The sequence below is a fragment of the Chrysochloris asiatica genome, unplaced genomic scaffold (assembly GCF_000296735.1).
Source record: "Chrysochloris asiatica unplaced genomic scaffold, ChrAsi1.0 scaffold00193, whole genome shotgun sequence".
NCBI lineage: Eukaryota > Metazoa > Chordata > Mammalia > Afrosoricida > Chrysochloridae > Chrysochloris > Chrysochloris asiatica.
Genome location: NW_006408711.1, coordinates 3681040 through 3688352, shown reverse-complemented (window position 1 = coordinate 3688352; position 7313 = coordinate 3681040).

Sequence of the window (7313 nt, the reverse complement as noted above, 5' to 3'; positions counted from 1 at the left end):
TCTTCCTTATTCACTGTCCAGCTTTCGCATCCATATAAGGTTATTGAAAACACCATGGCCTGGGTTAGGCACACCTTAGTCCTCAAGCTGACATCTCTGCTCTGGGCATGTCTAAATAGAAAAAAATGCTGTTGGTGGTGATGGTGTACCATGGAGTCATTTCTGACTCATAGTGATCCTTTATAGGATCTTTCTGAGATTGTAAATTTTTACAGGAACAGAAAGCCTCATCTTTCTCCTAGGAAGCACCTCCTAGACTTGAAATGCTGAATAATGGAGACCACACCAAGCTCCCTAAATGGGATATAGCACAACAACAAAACTAATATTATCAAAACCATCAATAGCATCAAAATTTAACCCATCTTAATGAAGGTTGTTCTTTCATTTCCAAAATAAATTATGGACTAGAATAGGTAAGTAAGTGTATGACTGTGAATGTAAATATAATCTAAGAGGAGAGACAGTTTACATTAGCATGTACAATAGAATATATATTTGCCAAAATCTTCTAGAAAATTATTGGTTGCAGATCTCATGCAAAATATAACTCATTATTACTATGTTGAAATATGCTTTTATATCCTTTGTACTAATGCAGTCTGTCTGAGTTTTCAATGACAATTTTTAATTCTTTTGGAGAAAAACAGTCAGTACATCAAAAGTAGGTCATGCTGTGTATAGATTTTTCTCCCCTAGCTTTATACATGTTTACACAGTAGAATGTGAATTGAATCTACTCAGAATGAAAAATGGAAGATTCTGGTATCTGTATTGAGCATCAGAAATGTTATAAACATATTTATTGTTGAATGCATTACAACAGTTATTTTCAATGTAATATTCTTACAGGGTTTGTTTTTTTTTCACACATTTTTTTTTCAAAGACTTCCTTGTGTGGAAACCTCTCAGAAGGAAATCCATAACTGATCATAACAGGGAGGGAGTATATGGGATGGCAGATCATTTTACCTTCTTGAAGTCCTAGTCCCTAAAGCTTTAATTGACCTCATACTCTATAAGATGTCATTGTTGTTACTAGGTGCCATTGAGTCAGTACCGACCCATAGCGACCTTATGCACAGCAACTCTATAAGATAGGGACCTCTTATATTTCAACAAAAATATTTGAAATAACTTTTAAGTATATACAACTGGCATAATGTTTATTGTTGTTGAGTGCCACATAGTCAGTTTGACTCATAGTGACCCTATATAGGATTTCTGAGGAGCAGCTCGTAAACTTGAACCACCAACCTAGTGGCGTAATGTTTAGGTAGAATTTATGTGTATTCTTTGTAAAATATCAAATAACTGATCCTGAAATGCATTATAGAAATCCTTATTGAGCTACCAAGTGTTACCAGATTTGTAAAGGTATTACTGGGAGAGCAAGGGTTTTTGTTGTGCTGTTGTTTTAAAAGTTAATTACAGGACCTAAGGACAAAGATCTGAAAAATAAGTTAGTCCTGTAAACTATTTCATCAACTTGCCCTGTTATAATATTTGGTTTTAAAATTTGAGTAAGAGCTTGCAATGAAATGATAAGTCTGTCCCTGGCTTGCAATCTAAATCTAAGTAACATTATAATATTATCCAATGTTCTTATTTTCTTGATATTAAGGATTCCTGAAACTTAAAATATGTTATACATTGGAACCTGGAATCTCTCTTATTTAAGAGTTTATCCCTTGTTAGCAGTCAATTTAGATGCAGAAATATACAAAAATAATCATAGCAGCATTGTTTATAACAGAAAAAAATATATTGAAAGGATCCTAAGTACTTAGTAATAAGCAAAGGTTTAAATACATTAGACTAAGCACATAAATTGGAATATTGTGTAGTTATTAAAAATAGAGTTTTTGCTCTCTCTATTTGCAAATGATATTATCCTATACATGGAAAATTCCAAAGACTCAGCAAGAAATTATTGGAACTCATTGAAAGATTCAGCAAAGTGGCAGGTTACAAAATCAATATAGAAAAGTAAATTGGGTCCCTCTACACAAATAAAGGAGTCCTGGTGTGGTACTGTGGGTTAATGTGCTTAGCTGCATGGTCGTTTTGAACTCCAAGATTGGTAGCTCAAGCTCATCCGCCGCTCCTTGGAAATCTTATACAGGATTTCTATGAGTTGGAACTGACTCGATGACACTTAACGACAACAACAATACAAATAAAGAAAGCTCTGAAAAAGAAATTAGGAAAACAATTCCATTTACAACAGTCACCCAAAAGATGAAATACTTTGGAATAAATCTACAAGAAACCAAAAGGGAATTACAAATGGAAGAATATATCATGCTCATGGATAGAAAGTCTTAACATTATGAAAATGTCAACACTATCAAAACACTCTATAGATACAATCCAATCCCATCCAGATTCTAATGTAATTCTTTAAGGAGATGAGAAAGATGATCATTAACTTTACATAAAAAGGAAAGAGACCTTGGATAAGCAAAGCATTGATTAAGAAGAACAATGTTAAAGGACTCTCATTCCCTGATTTCAAAATCTACTACACAGCCACAGTGGTAAAAATAGCCTGGTATAGGTACAACAAAGAAACTTAGATCAATGGAATAGAATTGAGAAACTAGGAGTAATTCCATCTTTGAACAAGGGTCAACATACATTAAAAGGAAATATAAAGATCATCAGTGAAAAAATAGGGACAAACTTAGGACTCCAATACATGGCATAAATACTTTAACAAACATAACTAAAACACACAAATAGTAGAAGACAAAATAAATGTCTGGGACCTCCTAAAAATTAAGCACTTATGTGCATCAAAAGATTTCCCCAAAATATTAAAAAGAGATTGGGAATTATCTATTTATTTTTTTCAAGGACATAACAGACAAAGGGCTAATCTCAAAAATTTATAGAAAATTACGGCACCTCTGGAAGTCCTTGTGTGGTGATATAGGATAAGCACTCGACTGCAAGGTTGGTTTGAACCACAAGGTAGGCAGTTCAAACTCACCAGTTGCTCCTCGGAAACCCTATACAAGTTTGCTATGAGTTCAAATGGACTCAATGGCACTTAACAACAACAGCAACAGCATATCTACAAGAAAAAGCAAACAACCCAATTAAAAAATGGGCACAGGAGATGAACACTTCACCAAGGAAGCATTCAGGTAGCCAAAACACATATGAAGAAATGTTCATGATTATTTGCCATTGTTGTTGTTGTTAAGTGCAGTTGAATCAGTTCTGACCCATAGCGACCCTGTATAGGATTTCTGAGGAGCAGCTGGTGAGTTTGAACTGTTGACCTTGTGGTTCAAACAGACTTTGCATTCCAGCACAGTAACCCACAGTGACACTCCAGGACTCCATTAGAGAGATGCAAACCAAAACAAAAATGAGATATCTCATCCTAGCATTAATAGCAAAGTTCAGATAAAGAAAACAACATATGATGAGGGTGTGGAGAGACTCGTATCTTCCTGCATTGCTGGTGAGACTGTAAAATGGTTGAACCACTGTGGAAAATGGTATGGCACTTCCTCAGAAACTTGGAAATAGAAATACCATATGACCCAGCAATCCCTCTGCATGGTATATAACCAAGAGAAGTAAGAGCCAGGACATGAGTAGCTATATGTGCACCAATGCTCATTGCAACACTGTTCACAATAGTAAAAGGTGGAGACAGCCTTGGTGCCCATCAATGGAAGAATGGATAAACATACCTTGATACATACACACAATGGAATACTATGCAACATAGAAGAACAATGATAAATCTGTGAAACAACTCGTAACATGGAATAACTTGGAGGACATTATGCTGAGTGAAATTAGTCTCTCACAAAAGGACAAATATTGTATTAAATCACTTTGTAAGAACTCAAGAAAAGGTTTTCTAACTAAAAGAAACATTCTTTGATGGGTACCAAAGTGGAAAGGAAGGGAGAGTAATTCACTGATTAGAGGGCAGACATGTTAGCTCGGAGGAAGATTGGTAGAAGAATGATGAAAATAGGTGAAGACACAGGAGGTATGCAAGGGCTCAGGGGATAGAAGTAAATAATGATATACGCACAACCTTGGAAAAACAGTATTCTGTGGGTGGATACATGGACAGAGACACAGGCTGAATGGGTATGGGAGGAAGAGTAGCAGTACACCCACAAATATATAAGAGTTTGAAAGAGGATATTTGTATTTGGGTATTTACCTTTCTTGCAAACACAACTCTGAATGTGGGCTTTGGGTCTCAGAATCACATTCTCAGGGGGACATCATGATCAGTTGACACAACATAGTCACAAAGACTTTGGTGAGTAGTGTCTGGGATCTTAAAAAGTCATGAGCAGAAGTGTCCAGTGGATAAGAAGAGAGGGCATATCCACAAGAGCACCCACACTTGCAGACAATACCCATTTGACCTAGCTTCAATGACTGGATGATCAGAGTGCAACTAGAAGAAGAAAGAAGAGGAAAAAAAGAGTAATCTGATACAATTTGATGAACTTGACCTCCTACACTTATGGATGCAGTAGCTCAAAAGAGGAAACGAATCTTTACGGCAAGGATTTTCCCCACCCCCTCCATACACAGAGTAGACAGGGATGGGCAACTTGGACATTGGCTATCCAAAATATGTGTGTGTGTGTGTGTGGGGGGGGGGGCTACAAAGGCAAGAAGTGACTGGCTTATAAGCTTTCAAGAGGAACCTAGATCCATAGGGCATGGAGGAAGGTAGAGTCTCCAGTGAGTAGTATCCAATCTGTCTAGGCAGGACTGATTAAAGGAAATGCGAATAGGTCTCTTGTGATACAAGGGTGAATAATTGTTACCAGGACTGATTGTGAAGGTTGTAAATGTAAAAGTAGACATTTTGTGGCAAAGGGGGAGTAATTTACTTTGCAGGCTAGGAGCGGAGGTCCCTGGAACCATGAAGCGAGAAGAGTGGAGAGCAGAACCCTACTCAGAAAGACAGCGATCCCCGAGATGGAGACAGAGATGATGACGTGGAGAGATGGAGCAGCTGGGGACTCAGGACCCAGGAAGGAAGAGGGGCTGTGTGCTGATGACCGGTGGAGGGGAGGTAGCAGGCTTATAGGATGTACCTTTTTGTTGATTGTTGATGTGTGGAGGGGAGTGTAACCATGGCAATGAAACAATATACGATAGGATGAATGTAAAAACTGATGTTCTCCCATGTGGACTGTCACATAATTCACAATAAAACTTAAAAAAGAAGTCAAACATTAGGCAAATCTACTGCACAAGACCACTTTCAAGTGTTCAAGAGTGGGGATGTCAGTTTGGAAAAAAAAAAAGTCATGAGCGGCCATCTAAGATGCAGTTATTGCTCTTTCTATGTGTGGAAGAATGAAGAGTGATGAAAATTGAAAATGTTTGGAATCAATTAGTTCAATAGACTAAGGAAATTGGTGAACATCAGTTTCCAAGACTCTTAGATCAGAAAATCTACATGGGCACTGGCTACCACTATCCACAGCTCTGAAAGAGATGACGTTAGAAGGTTCTGGATAAAGTGGGAGAAAATGTAGAACAAAACTCAAAATTATATATATGTATATAAAAAGATCAGGCTTACTTGTTCAAAACAGATTGGAGGAATGAGACTATTGTCCTTGCCCACCTTTCAGGTCTGAAAAGGAACTCATCATTGTGACCTAACTTTCAGCTAAACAGTAGATAGGTACCATAGCAAGGACAACAACCATTCATCATGGAAGGGTCCGTCATTAAAAATCAAAAGGATGCCATTTACCTAAGAATAAAGTTGACAAGGGATGGGAAGGAGGGTGGAATGGAAAGAGGAAACACAGGGAGGAAGCAGGATAACTGTTGTTGCATGGTGGTGACTGTAATCTTTGAGATGAAACAAAGTGTACAGTTTGTTCAATGTAAAATGAATGATCTTGTCTGGAAACCTTCATTCGTTCACGACAAAAAGCTAAAAAAAAATAATTCTTTTTGAAGAATATTTAACAACTTCAAATATTTATCAAGGTTTGATATAAGGATTAAAATTAATATATATATATAATCTATCCAAATTGTAAAAATGTCAAAATAGGTTTGCATTAAAATTATTAGAAGGAAATGTATTAAAATATAACTGCCTATTTAGGATCAATGAACTTTTGGTTATTTCATTTTCTTCCTTGTCCATCCATTCATTTAGCAAGTCTTATTGAGAACCTACATGATAAGCAGTACACTACTGTTGAGGAGTCAATGGTGAAGAAAAGTAAATTGCTCTTTACCATTAACATGCTTCCAATATAATGAGGAAGACACATGTTAATAATCATACATACAAATAAATGTAAAATACAACTGATAAGTACTAAGAAGAAAAATGACTATGAGAGCGGACAATTGGGAACCTTACATAATTTGAAGTTTGTCTCACTGAGGAATTTGACTAAAACTTGGAAGTGTGGGTAAGAGATTTAACCAGGTGCATGGGGTAGGAGGCTAGGAGCAACATTCCAAGTGAAGAAACAAAATAGCTTGTGTAGGAGGCTAGAGCTAGTATATTGAAGAAATGAAAGAAATCCTAAAGTAGTAGTATAGAAAGAGGTTCTGGGGAGAGTGAGATACCATTTGTGTGTGGAAAAGGGATGCTGAGGAGATAAAGCAGAATCAGGGACCCCAGCTAGGGAATTATATCAATAGTTCAAGTAACCTTACATTGGATTTAGGGTATGAAGAGGAGATGGAGAGTCAATATGGGTAATTCAGGATATATTTATTGTTGTTACGTGCCATCCGGTCAGTTCTGACTCTAGCAACCTTATGCACAACAGAATGAAACATTGCCTGGTCCTGTGTTACAAATGTTATGTTTCAGCCTGTTGTTGCTGCTACTGTGTCAAGATGTGTTTGTCATTAAAGACTGTGGAGTCAGTTTTGACACATAGCAACCCTGTATTGGGTTTCCAGGGAGTGTGCTGATGGGTTTGAGCCTCCCACCCTGTGGTTAACAGTCCAGTGCTAATACTACAGCACCACACCAGGGCTCTAAGATATATTTATTGTTGTTGTTAAGTGTTATTGATTTGGTTCCTACTCACAGAGACCCGGTATGGGGTTGCCGGGGAGCAGCTAGTGGCTTTGAACCACTGACCTTGTGGTTAACAGCCCAGTGCCTATCTTACAGTGCCACACCAAGACTCCAAGATATATTTGTTGCTGTTGTTATGTGCTGTGGAGTCGGGTCTGACTCATAGTGACCCTGTACAGGGTTTCTGAGGCTGTAAATCTTTACAGGAGCAGAAAGCCTCATCTTTCTCCCATGGAACAGCTGGTAG